We start from the raw sequence: 13,468 nt of genomic DNA, 5'->3' as shown, positions 1-13,468 counted from the left end.
AAACCTAAAGGTAGGCTTTACTACAGACATTTTTGCTGAAGTTCCTCTTAAGAGGATGAAGCCTCATCATTTTTCCCATCTATTGTCACTCTGTCAATGCCTTTTGCTTTAGAAAATCCACAAGATTAAAAAAGTTTGCAACTTAACCTTCAGACTTAGGTGACAAGGTTCACTGTCGGCTATGAATACAGATGCATTAACTTACCTGCGAAGTGACATCACTAGTAGCAGTATATCCAAGTATTTCTCCTTTTACCATGCATTCTCGTCTGCCACTTTTGCAACCACTGAAAAGCTTTCAGGCAAGTTTGCAAAACAACAAACTACTGGAAACTGAAGACATGTCATAGTCCTCAGGATTTATTCCCTCATTTGGGGTTGCACTAGGACACCATGTAAGGTTCCACAGGAAGAGTATGACCAGCTCCAAAAAACACCTACTCAACCTCCTGTCTTAAGTGACTACACCAGACTCTTTTGAATGTTGTTATTTTTAACCTAGTCCCTCATGATTTGGTTGAAAGGGTATAATTTAATCTATAGTAATGACATTTTCATTAACTCTTGGATCACACATCAGAGTTACACAAAAGTTACATTATTATACTAGGGTAAGCGTAAACCATCTAAATTATACTTCCAATTTAACATTATGCATCTTTCAAAGATGAAAATTATAAATGTGGCGGTGTGCTCCCCCCCACCCCCATGCTGACCTTTGTTCTGGTGACAATGCTCAAGTGATAACCACCTGTGGCAGTCACAGATGTATTTGGGTAGCAACAGCTTTATCCATCTCAAAGTGGACTCTGGGGAGACAGACAACACAGTAGCCAAGGGCTAATCTGAACCATGCGCCCACCCAACGGTGCTGGTCAGGGTCCGGCTCAAGCCAAGCTTGGAAGAAACTAACTTCTGTAGTTCGTATGCAAATATGACTATGAGTCAGTTATCTTACTCCACAAGCAGTGGATAACCCAGAGCCCACGGAGCCCCCCCACGGGGCACAGGCTGCGCGACAGGATCTCCCCTTGAGCAGGGACATCTCTCGAGGTTACTTCTCCAGGCTGAGACACTCTTTGCTGCAACAGACTCTCAGCCAGTGATCAATAGCATGCTGAACTTTGAAAATCTTATCTAAGTGGTATAAAGGATTAATTGTGCATATAAAATCCTTTAGATATGAACCCGTTGACTGAGTCCGAGACTAAGTCTGCATCCAGCTGCACCTGAACTTCCCTTTGAGGAGTTTAGAAGGCAAGGGGTCCTTTCTGACCCTCATGACTCAACAGGAGGGTCTCCCCGACAGTTTTGTCTGACCCTGTCCTCCCTGCAGTAAATACTCCAGTGTACCTTGCCACTGAGTCTTGTTAGACCACTGTTGCATTTGCTATCAAACTTTGTTAAATTGCTGTCTTATACCAATAAACATATAGCTATTTCTCTCTTACAAGTTAAGTATGTCACTCAATCCACGACAATATATCATTTTATACTATTTTTATTCTTGCTCATTCCTTCAGGAAAGCCAATATCTTATTCTGTAGTTTCATTTTACCTTCTGTGACCAGTTATCATTGTGAAATTTCTATTTTTTGTTACAACTAAAACAAATCAAACTAAAGCAAATTAACTGACATAAAGTTATTATGTAATTTTAAAAAGTACCCTTACAACCATCACAAAAATCACACAACATAACACTTCATTCCAGAATCAAAACACATGGAAAGAAAGTAAACCATAGTTAAGAACTGTCCTATTACTCAACTTTTCTGGTGAGCACTATTTCAGAAATGTCAGCCACAAAAATGGAATCTTTAAGTTAATCATACACAGCACTAGCTTCCTATTCGTCCACCAAAGCATGACATATGTTTTCGGACTGTTATATTCATTAACGTATACTTAAAATTTCTAAATTACTTTTAGCAGAATTGAGTGCTGTTTGTATACAGCATCAACTCATACTTCTAATTAAATTTTGCCCACTTAAAGGTTTTACTCTTTAAACCTTTTAATCTGTGTACTTCTACAAGTTACATGAGAAATCAAAATGCAGTAAATATACTTGCCAAGATGCATATGTAATGCTAAACCTCAGATCAAGGAATAACTATAGCAGAAATCTCAGATTCACATCTTCCTGACTAGTGTAAGATTTACAGCTATAAATTATAGTTTTGCTTAATCTCATGAAATACATCATGTGTATTGTTTGAAGGTTTTTTTTCCAATTTATTGAATTACTAACACTATTAAACTATTTCATTCCTGAAACAGAAGAACAGTAATACAAGTCACCCACAGCTGTCAGAAGGCTCTGGCAAGTATCCCAGAGACTTAGAACAAAAATTATGTGCTTTGCTACTGATCTGATCAATATTTTTCAGGTATCAACTCCTGTATTTGTGCATAGCCAATTTTGTCACTTCTTGTAAATTTTGCTTGTTCACTTCATGTAATTCACAATGCAACATTTTTTAACTATTCAGACATCATGCAAACACAGAGACATAAAACACCTATCTGCACCTTGATTCTGTGACTATTTGTAGCCACCTAGGGCACCTGGGATGCAAAGTCATACAGGCACCAGGCTGATGCAAAGTATTATGTGATGGCAGCCCAAGGACAGTGTAGTTACTGCACATTTACCAAGAGACAAGCTCTTGCTCGTTCACTGTACCTCTCAATAAACCTATAATCATCCTGGTATTAACAATCTACAGTACAGAAAAAAAGATCAGTTATAGTAAAACAAACAAATCAATTGCCAATTACAAGATCGGGCTACTTCAGCTTAGCGAACTGGTAAGAAAACTAGTGTGCAAGAAAACCCCCAAATGCACGAGTTTTATTGCATCTCTGTAGTAGTAACAGACTGATGAATAACATGAGAAGCTAAATTCAAATTAATGGCCAAGTAATAATTTAGGGCTTAATTACATTTAAATTAAATATGCAAATGAAAACTTTGTGACTAATTGTATGCTTAAGACTTTTAGGCAAACCTCTGAACTTTTAAAGGATCCTCATGTAGTTCAGACTAGGTCAGCCCACCTAAAATATGCCAATATAAACAATACAGTCTACAGAGCCCATGATCATAGTGCAACAAGTGAACCGCAAATGAATAAGGTGGGTTTTTTTTCTTTCCTGTTAGCATTTTTACTGGTGATGAGCTATGTATTATACATGGACTTTGGATTGTCTTTATTACTGTAGATAAGTTAACAATGTCAACAGACATTTTGAACCTTCAGTAGGAATAGAGCAACACTATTAGAACATAGAAAAAATGATTGTACCAGCCTGGCAGGTTTTTTGGTGCTTAATAATTATGGGTATACTGCTGAAGTATAAGGTGAATTCACAATTGTCACGGAGAATGTAGTCACTAGTATACAATTAGGGAGTTAAAGACAAACTCTTTAGGAAGGCTCCCTAAATATTTTTTTTTTTTTGAAAAGAGAATTAATAAACAAAGACAACCTGTTACTTTACAAAAACAGTAACTGGCTACGAACCCCACAAGTCAACAAACCCACAGGCAGCAAATCTATTAGCTACAAATGGCTCTTTGCCATTATTCACTTATTCTTAAAATGCATGACACTTCAATGAGAATCACTATATATTCACTGTTTAAAATAGTAAGACAACTAAAAAAAACCCCAATAACTTTATTTTTTTCAAAAAAGAGAACAAAGATGTAAACTTTGCTCTAAAGAGGACTGAAGCTGCAATAGCTTCCAAAGTTTCAATGAACATGACCACATGCATGGAGCCACGTGACTTCTGTGCAAACTTTGTCAAGTTGGCTTTAAATGAGGTTTGCTTATGTACTACCTCAGGTAAACTAACATGAACGACAAGCAGCTCTGGGGACTGTCTCATCTCTGCTACCCAGGCTGCAGTCACATACCCTAGAGTATACCTACCCTTCTATGAATGAGAGAAGCTATTAATAACTTAAACAGCCTGCACTAATAGTTTAATAGAGTTGGAAGTTCATCACTTAGGTGTGGCATATACCACGGTCTGACTATAAATTTGCTTTGAATAGTTGGTTCTGTTTTACTAATGAATTTTAAACTGTTCCCTTCCCCTGCCCCAGCCTGCTGTCATCCCCACAGTGGTTTACCAAGCTTGGATAAAAACATTATACACTTGTTAAACCTTAGATTACAAAATACTGTATAAGACTAAACATAGATATTTATAGTCTTCACAAACTTTGTTTGCTCATCCACAGCAAGCATTTAATAAAGCTAGTTCATCTGGAAAAAAGTTAAATTAAATAATCCAAAGTGAATGTGATGCATATTCAGAAAAATATGGTGTCCAAAACTAACAATCATGAAATCTAGGACTTAGGGGAAAAAAAATAATTGAAATCTGTAATTTATTTCATTTCTCCTACCCCCCATTTATTTCTTCCTACCACCAAGGAAAAAAAAAAAAAAAACAAAGGCTAATGTTTTACCAGCTTGGTACATTTTAATTTTTTTGAAATAAATTTAAGTTCTGATAATTGTCCCTTCTTATTTAAGTGCAAGGTAATATTCCGCATCTTTTTGACAGGGAAAAGCGAGGGTGATAAATGAAATAAACTTGAAATTTCAGCCAGACAGACATAAAAGTAACAAGTATCTTCATCACCTGAGGTGTAGAGCACATCATATCTTTTCATGCAGCTATATTTACACATCTGTCTCCAGTCAGTTTCTACAGTTACTGGAACTTCTATTAATGACCTGGGGATTGGATGAACACCCATAAGTAAATGGCCGCTAAAGACATGGAAGACCCTAAGAGCTGTACTGAAGAGCACTGAGCTTAGCGAAAGTCAGATAAACTTTACACAGTTTCTGGGTTTTGTTTAGAAGAACATCTATGAAAGCTCCTCATTGCCTTCACCCATCCCTAGCTGGGACAACTGGCCAAGCAGGAAGTGAACCCAGATGATACAAGCCTCACCTCTACTAGGTCCCAGAGTCCATGTTCCTCCTCCTGGTATCCAGAAGCAAATTAAGAAATGGGCAGAGACTATCAGTACTGACTCACAGGCTAAAATCTTCCAGGCTACACAGCCTCCACTAGGAAATTAGTGACTGCAAGCAGAGGGGTATCAACTAGACCTAAATTGTTACTTCTGTAGCCATGGAAACATCAAATTAGTGAATGATATTTGTCCTTACCTCTGTCAAAGACAATCTGATTTTTAACCTGTCTGATGATAATGACATTCTACAACTTTTTTTAATACTTAATTGACAGTGTTCCTTGCCAAGAAAATATATTAAAAAAAAAAAGTCTTCCTCAACATTCCTAATTTACCCTTCAGTTTGTTTGATTTCAAAGTAGCAGAAGGAAAGAAGACTGTCACAACTCAAGAGATACCTCCACATTTTCACAGCCAGGATTGGGGACTTAAAATGACAGGACTGATTCCATTTTTGATGGGTACTCATGAGACTATCAACATACTTACATATCAGAAGATGCTGAAATAGTTATACTAGCTATAGTTTGAAAAACAATGTCAGAGTTACTATGGATTTTCCTAATTTTTTCCCCCACTTTCTCTTAACAAAACATCTATATTGAAACTTGTGTTCTTCAACATTTCTCTTTGGCTTCATGTAATGACAGTTTATCAAGACAACAAATATCACTAATATTTTCTTTAATAGCACATGTGTTTATCTTCTATTATGAGTTTAAATTAATAGTGATATTGATTCTACCTTTCTATGTGGTGAATAAGAAAAATACCATCTTATACTTACTGACAGATCTGAATTTTAGATCAGCTTGTCTCATTACATCTGTGGTAGATCTGGGGCACTCTGTCTACTCTGACAGGTTTAACTTCTGCTGCACAGCATACCTCTCAACCTGCCAGTGTTCACCTATGGGGCACACACTTACTGCAGGTAGCTTGAAAATTATACTGGGATTTATTCTCATTTAATGTAACACAGAGCACTTTCTCTATAACCTTAGTGTTATGATTCCACATACCTAATCAAATTAATATTTAGTGACAAAATGAGCTCTTTCCACCCCAGACAAACCTGTTGATACTTTTGGGTCTAAATGTAATGAGCCATGTCCCTCATAATGACAGTCAATTAGAACGTGTGACACAGACTTTCAATACTGGTGTTGTATAATCATCTCTGGGTGGGCCTACATTAGGGTTCTATTTTGGGTCAAGGAGTGTGGTTTGTTTGTTTTGGTTTTAATGCAAATTTCACAATTAAGTTTGCTCTATTATATGAATGAAGGTACAATAAGGGGACAGAGTGCACAAACAAGATGTCTTTCATCTGACAGGAAGCCAGAAGATGTGCTCCAGAATTACACATAAATCCTTCACATCCTGAACGACTGTTCCATTTAGAAAACCAGGCTACAATTAGCACAGAATATAAACTCTGCAAAATAAGTATTAGTCTAAGTGCCATGGCCAAGACGCTATCTTTTTTACTTTGCTCATTCACTTATTAGCCTGTACTACCTCTCAACATGGAATTAGTCACCGAGTATTTTCATGGCCTCTAAAAACTGGTTTTATTTTTAAGCACCAAAAGAAGTTCTCATTTGGGTTCACAGATCAGCAATATTTTTACATCCCAGCAAAGTTTCAGTTGCAGCAATATAGTCTAGTCTTCAAATATGACTCAAGAGTTGCTAAGCGGTCTGCATGTTAGGAAGGCAGCTCCTGGTAATAGTCTTTGCACTACTAGTCATGAAACAAAACAAAAAAAAAAATGTTTAGCTTCCTTCCCTCCACTTCAGTCACCCCACTTGTAAGAAAACCCAACCAAACAATATCAGTTGCTTAGTATTGTGCACAGATCATTACTCAATATTGGTAAAATGTGCTTTCAACTAGGATGCCGAAGAGTTATTTAATATTTTTATGAAGTAATCCTTATATCACTGACTTCAAATTGGCCATGAAATATCATAATTCTAGGGATCTGGATATTGTCAGCACATTTTTTAATTTAGCTTCAATATTCAGCTTGCGTAACGTACAGTTTAATGATAGTGGAGAAGATAATCTTGAACTGTTCTTCATAAAGATAAAGAACACTTAAACCAATAGCATTAGTATTTGCTGCGCATGCTGACAGATCATCTACTTTATTTTTACTGCTAAAGTTCCCCTTCTGAGGGGTTATACAAGTCAACTACATGCAACAAAATCTAATATGCCAAAAGACAAAGCACATTAAAGATCAGTCAATTGACTTTCAGATTCATAGGTGTCACTCAGGAAAGCTGTGTCTAAATTAGACTCAATACTAAAGAGTACACAAGTGTAATACAGTTGGAATTATAATTTTTGCCCTAGCACATAGCACAAGTAGAAGCATGTAAAGGCACTGAAAGTTGCTCATGTATAACTGAGACCCATTTGGCATGTTCAGCTCACAAAATTCTTTTTACTATTTCCTTTAGCATCTCTACTCTTCATGGTGATTTAAGTAATTGTTATATCCAATACTTCCATAGTTTGCGTTTTTTTTCCAGGCTATTACCATAGGAACTTTCCCTTTAGAACATTTAATCTGATCACCCCCCCCCCCCCCCCCCCAAAAAAAAAAAAAAAAAGAAAAAAGAAAAATATTCTTAGGGAAACTGAGAGCAAGAGAGGAAAGGACAGGCAGCCAGATATAGGAAAGAAAAAGGATAGGTGAAAATAACATGAGTAAAAATGCAGAGAAACTATTTAGATTTTTCAGGGAATAATGTCAAATCCAACAACTATTGAGCTTGTTTATTTGGTTTTATATAAACAGGATATGACTCTTTAGAAGTGCCTAACAGGCTTTATACTCTTGAGAGAGAGAAAACAGAATCTGCGTGTCCTGGTTGACACATCAAGAAATTAAAATGTATCTATGTGGGAACATGCAAATAGTAATTGCACTTAGTTAACATGCTGAACAGGTTCCTAAAATTTTTTTCCAGCACGTTAGCAAGATTAACTTTAAAACCAACAGTCCATCCCTTTATCCTTCCAAAATTCATGCATCTGGTGGTGAAGACTTCAGTTTTTCATCTCTTAGGTTATCCTTTATCTAGATACCTGTACTACTTAACTAAATTTCAGCCTTTTATCATATTTATAGCTTTTTAAGTGTATCACTGTGCCTAGCCTCCATTTAAAAAAGAAGAAATCACACATACATTAGCCTATGTATCGATATTCCTTCTTAAGCTCATAGACCTGAAAGCCTTACCTTGTGAACATCAAGATGGGAGGGATAAGCTATTGTTAAGTTAGAAAACAAATGCAAATAAGGGACAATATAAATTTTTCTTTCTTCATTCAGTTATTATTCTAGCAGAAGTTAGAAGAGAAAGAGCAAGAGGGAAACAACTTTTTCTTGTTCAAAAGACTTTTCCATCACTGAAAGATCTGGACATAGAAAGGAAACAACTTTCTGCAAATTACACTATAAACAAAACAAATGTTTTTCAGCAACTTGATAGTTTTTAAGACCCTTTTGGTGACCCGCGATATTTTATGTGTACATAGCATAGTGGTTAACAGTCGGATAGAAGTCTAATATTGAGATGTTTTCCATCATAAAATACAGGTTTATCTTCAATTTTGTGCCATAATCTCACATAAGAGCAAATATTTTCAAACATCTGAAAAAGTATGATGTATGTACAAACTGAAGGTCTTTTAGTCTTTGAGATGCTGTCTGACAAATGGAAGAACCTGGACGTAAGATATGTTTTTTTGGTATTTCTGGAAGAAGCTGGGTAGGAAAGGATCTTCTTTGAATGTGGTATTTATGAAAGCCTCCTTTAAACAGCACCCTGCAGCAATTTAAATGTTTGCTTTTCAAGGTGGGTTGTTGGGGGTTTTTTTGGTAGGATTTTCTTTTTGTGTATGTGTGGTTTATTCTTTTTCTCTCCTTTTTAAACTAACTGTGTTGGAATTAATATTGTTTCATAAATGTGAATGTGCAAGGGCACAAAATTAGGTGGTTTATTTTTTTCCCCTCAAGAACACAAGTATTGGTAATACTGTAAAAGCTTAAGTCATGAGATCATGAAACAAGCGCACAAACACTGTTGTCTCCAGAGGCATTGATCTATATACTGGTCATATCCCAAAGCATTTCTGCATAGCTAGTAAACCCATAGTAACTTTCAAGTAAAAGAAATATTCTTGTTATTGCCATTACTGAGGGCTACTTAAAGAAATAAAACACACATGCAAAAAAAGACATAAAGAGCTAGACAACTCCTTTCCAATACAGGTCTGAAATAATGACACGACACCTCCCTCTTCATTAATGTAGCAGTCACAGGATTATTGGCAGGAGCAGGTAGAGACACACAGCTGCACCTAAATAGCATGTTTGCAGACAAATATGCAAACAAGATACACAGACCCCATAACAGCAGTCTGCAGAACTGAGTCTGCATTGCAATTTCACCGGTTCTGTACCAAGCAGGTGATTAACACAGTCACTAAGTACATAACTGAAACCAGCACTGTAAAACATTCATACTTATACTACAATACCTCATTTTTCCAGAAGGTGCCAAAACCCATCCGGCCCCGCAGCGCTTCCAAGGACTGTCCTGCTGCCAGTGAGTGCCAGCACTGAGCACGACCTCGGGCCCAGCCATGCCAAGCAGCACTCCCTTGCTATCAGCCCCCACGACAGCACACCACGGGCACACCACCAGCACACCTCCTCAGGAGCAGAGCAAGCCCACACAGAAAACTACCCACTGCCAAAGTCCTCCCTCCCCATCCCCACAACCCTTTTACCTCAGGGCTGTGGCACCCCAGCCACCCCCACACAACCTCCCCTTCTCTCCCAGGCCCTCACTTAAGAAACTTCCCCGTGAAGAGCAAAAAAAACTTTACCTTACCTCACACCGCTCTCCCAACTTCTCTCTTCAGCTCCTCTGACCCTCTGCTTCACCAACCACTCCCAGCTGCCCCTACAGCCCCGCTGGGGAAGGGCTGTTCTCCCACCCACCCTCACCTGTGTGCACCACCTGCCCCTGCCCCCACCCCCACCGCCCCCGGCCCCGGCCCCCTCCTCCCCAAAGGGTACATTTCTCCACAGCTACAGCCACTTGGGGTAGCACAATGCCAGTGTTGGCTGCAAGTCAGCATTAACTGCACTTAATGTAAACATTAAACAGGACTCAATCATCTTAAAGGTCTGTTCTAACCTAAATAGTTTGGTGATTCTGTGAGTTCCCTCAGCCAGCAGGTGGGATTCAAGCTGCCGCTGTTCCAGAAGGAACCTTCTGGAAGGAGACATCCAATGGTTGCTGCTGAGCATGTTAAGCTCTGAAACATTCCATAAATGCCATTTTTATTCCAGGCATGTCATCTGCAAAAATTTAAACATAAATGTTTTTCTACTTCTTGCCTAGGCCCTGTGTGCCCTTCGGGTCGCACGCTGTGTGGGGCAGAGGCGAGGCATGAGCTGGCTCGCCATAGGTGTGTAGGGAGCTCACCAAGGAGAGCAGAATTTTTCTAAATTTTGCTGTGATTAAAAAAAAAAAAAAAAGAGAGAGAGAGATAAAATTCAACATATTGGCTGCCAGTTCCTGCTTTGCTGAGTACAAAATCGAAGGATAGATAAGAGAGCACTCATTTCTGAATAGCCGTAATTAAACCAGAAACAGCTGAAATAAATAGGGTGGGACACTGTGCTGTGAATGCTGAGCTTTATCCCGTTAGGCAATAGCATTGTCCCAGCCTGAAACACTGGGGGGTTAAAGCCAACCTGACTGTTAATAAATACCGGTAACCACAAGCTTCTGAAGTTTGATAAATCTTTTGCTGCATACCTGAATACAAAAGCCTCTAAGGAAAGCCTAGAGCATATGATATTGTAAAGGATGTTATGAAGATATGGAAAGAATAAAAAGTCATGGTAACCCATGATGTAGCAGATTGTGAGTAGAGAGGTGTTTGTGCTTCTTGTAATTAATTGGCAGTTTTAGAGAGCACAGTTCTTAATTAAGCTGTAAATACCTGTTGATGAGCATTGTGATTTAATAATGATTAATGGCTTTATCATTTTACCATAAGAACATACAAAATGGAGCTAGATCTTCCATAATGTAGCAGATGCATTCGTAATTTTTGTCACTAATTTCATAGAAACACATAGTTCGTTTCTGCAAACATGAAGGCTGTGAACTTGGACGTGAAGGCTGGGCATGGGACATGCACATCACGAGTGGCTGATTGTTTTCATCAGCAAGCTGTGGAGGGGAAAGGCAAAGTATTTCTGAGGGCTACAATCCCCACAAAGTTTCACTGAGGTGGCAGGTGTGTTATATTGGTTTAATTCTCTGCAGGAGTTTTCTATTTGTGCTGAAAGAAACCAGACTTTTGCAACAACAACACTGTTCTGGTGGAGGTATTGGTAGAGAGGAGGACTAGCGTACCTTAGTCTCATGTCTGTTTTCAGCTGCACAGAAAAACAAATCACACACTATGGAAGATCGTATGTTGGGTACATTCTCAAGTCTCCAGCAAAAGAGGTGCCGGAGCCTCCTGCTTTCACAGAGGGAAGTCAGTATAAGCACAGGTTCCTCCGTTCCAACAAGTCTCCCATCCAGCATATACACAATTACTGATTGCAAGTTTGTAGGAGAGGGGAGAATTGGAAACAATTTAGCTTTGAAAGAAAAATGTCTGATACAACACAACTAACCTAACTCAAAGGACTGCTTTTTATGCAAACAACGGAGGGAAGAAAAGGGAATGCTTTTGTCCTTCCTGAGTGCCGGCAGGGATTGATATGCAGCCCTTCGCCTTCTGATCTGACACTTGGAATTGTCTCCTGTGATGCAGCTCCTTTCTTCTCCCCTAGGAAAATTGGAGAGAATGAGACTTTGGGGTTCTTTGGCAAAAGGTGCTACTGCTAATGAGGAACAGGAATATTCATTCAGAACAGGAATATTCATTCAGATAACACTAGAAAATTTTTTAAAGAAAATCAGGATCCTGCAATTGTCACAATTACCAAGGGTCAGGATGAGAAAAAAAACCCCAAAAATACCTGTATAGAGAACTATAAATTACTTAAAAATCTGAACTGTAACCAGAGTATGTTTTTTAGCTAGAAACTTCTGCATGTTTGTTTGTTTGGGTTTTTTTGTACTAAAAATGGTACAAGTTTTCTGATGGGATCTTTGAAAAAAGTTTGTGTCAATCTTGGGGATTTAAAACCTGCTTGAAGAGCATAACTTGAGCTTAACTATGGAGCTGCTAAGGTCTCTCTCTATAAATTTTACATAAGTTTACAATGCCAGAGTGGTGCCTGGTGGTTCACACAGCAAGTTAAAGAGCAGCCCCTACCCATACCTAACAACCACAATTGCTTATGACAAGACAATACAGTGGTGGGGGAGGGGGGAAAGACAAGGCTTTATTAAAACCTCCCTCCAGTATCTCATGATAATTTGCCTTGACCAAGACACAGCTTTTCTTAGGAAAGCAGTATTTTAAACAATGCTACTTTGCAGTGCACAAGATGGGAAACAGAATGGCAGCAGAACATCTCAGAAGCCTGCAGTAAACAATTCTTGTTTGGCAATAGTTGTGGAAAAATATATGAAAAGAGTAGCCAAACAAATCTTTGACTTTGACTGTAATAAAAAGCTTACTTTACTCTTGGACCATTTGCAAAAGCTGTAGTGAAGATGATTAAAAAGGAGCAAAAAGGAAACAGTATTTGCATTCATTCTGGTAATAGAATATGAAATTAAAGCATGAAGGGATTAATGTTTTAAAGCTTGACTTGCAGTGATAAAGCTAAGGTATTAGAAGAGACAACATAACCGTTACAGGATAGACAAGCAAAGAAAAAGCAGCACATGCCTTAAAGATGAGCAAGGCAACCTAGAATGGAATTACAAAATGATTAATCAATACAAATGAGAAATTGTACAAGGAAAGAGAGCTTGGTGAGACTTCTTATGGGACTCAACACTGCAGCCGCTTAAAGATAATGAAAGGAGCACAGCAAAGCCAAAGAAATGCTTTCATTCAGTAGCAAAGTCATTTGTGAACAGTTTAAATTACCCTAATCACCTCCCCTCCAGCCGTCAGTATGCTCTGTCTCTTTAGTTATTTAAAAAAAAGAGTTTGGGGAAATGAGTTCTGCGAATCTAAGCTGCAAAATAATTATACACACACCGTTTTAGCATTTTAACAATGCAATCCCAAACATTTGTTCTCATTAGAATGCAAATCGACTCATTTAATAATCCCACATGAGAATTCCACCACACTCAGCTTAAAAAGCGCAGTGGTATTCAAAATATTATTAATAAATGCCAAATATGGAAAAGCCAGTTTGTTTTGCCAGCAGCTCGGGGTAGATAAAAGACATGGAGAACATTTTTTCCAACCAAATTTGTTTAATTGAAATTTAACAGTGGG

This window comes from Falco rusticolus, chromosome 8 (assembly GCF_015220075.1).
Source record: "Falco rusticolus isolate bFalRus1 chromosome 8, bFalRus1.pri, whole genome shotgun sequence".
Classification (NCBI taxonomy): Eukaryota; Metazoa; Chordata; class Aves; order Falconiformes; family Falconidae; genus Falco; species Falco rusticolus.
Note: the sequence above shows the minus strand (reverse complement) of the source record.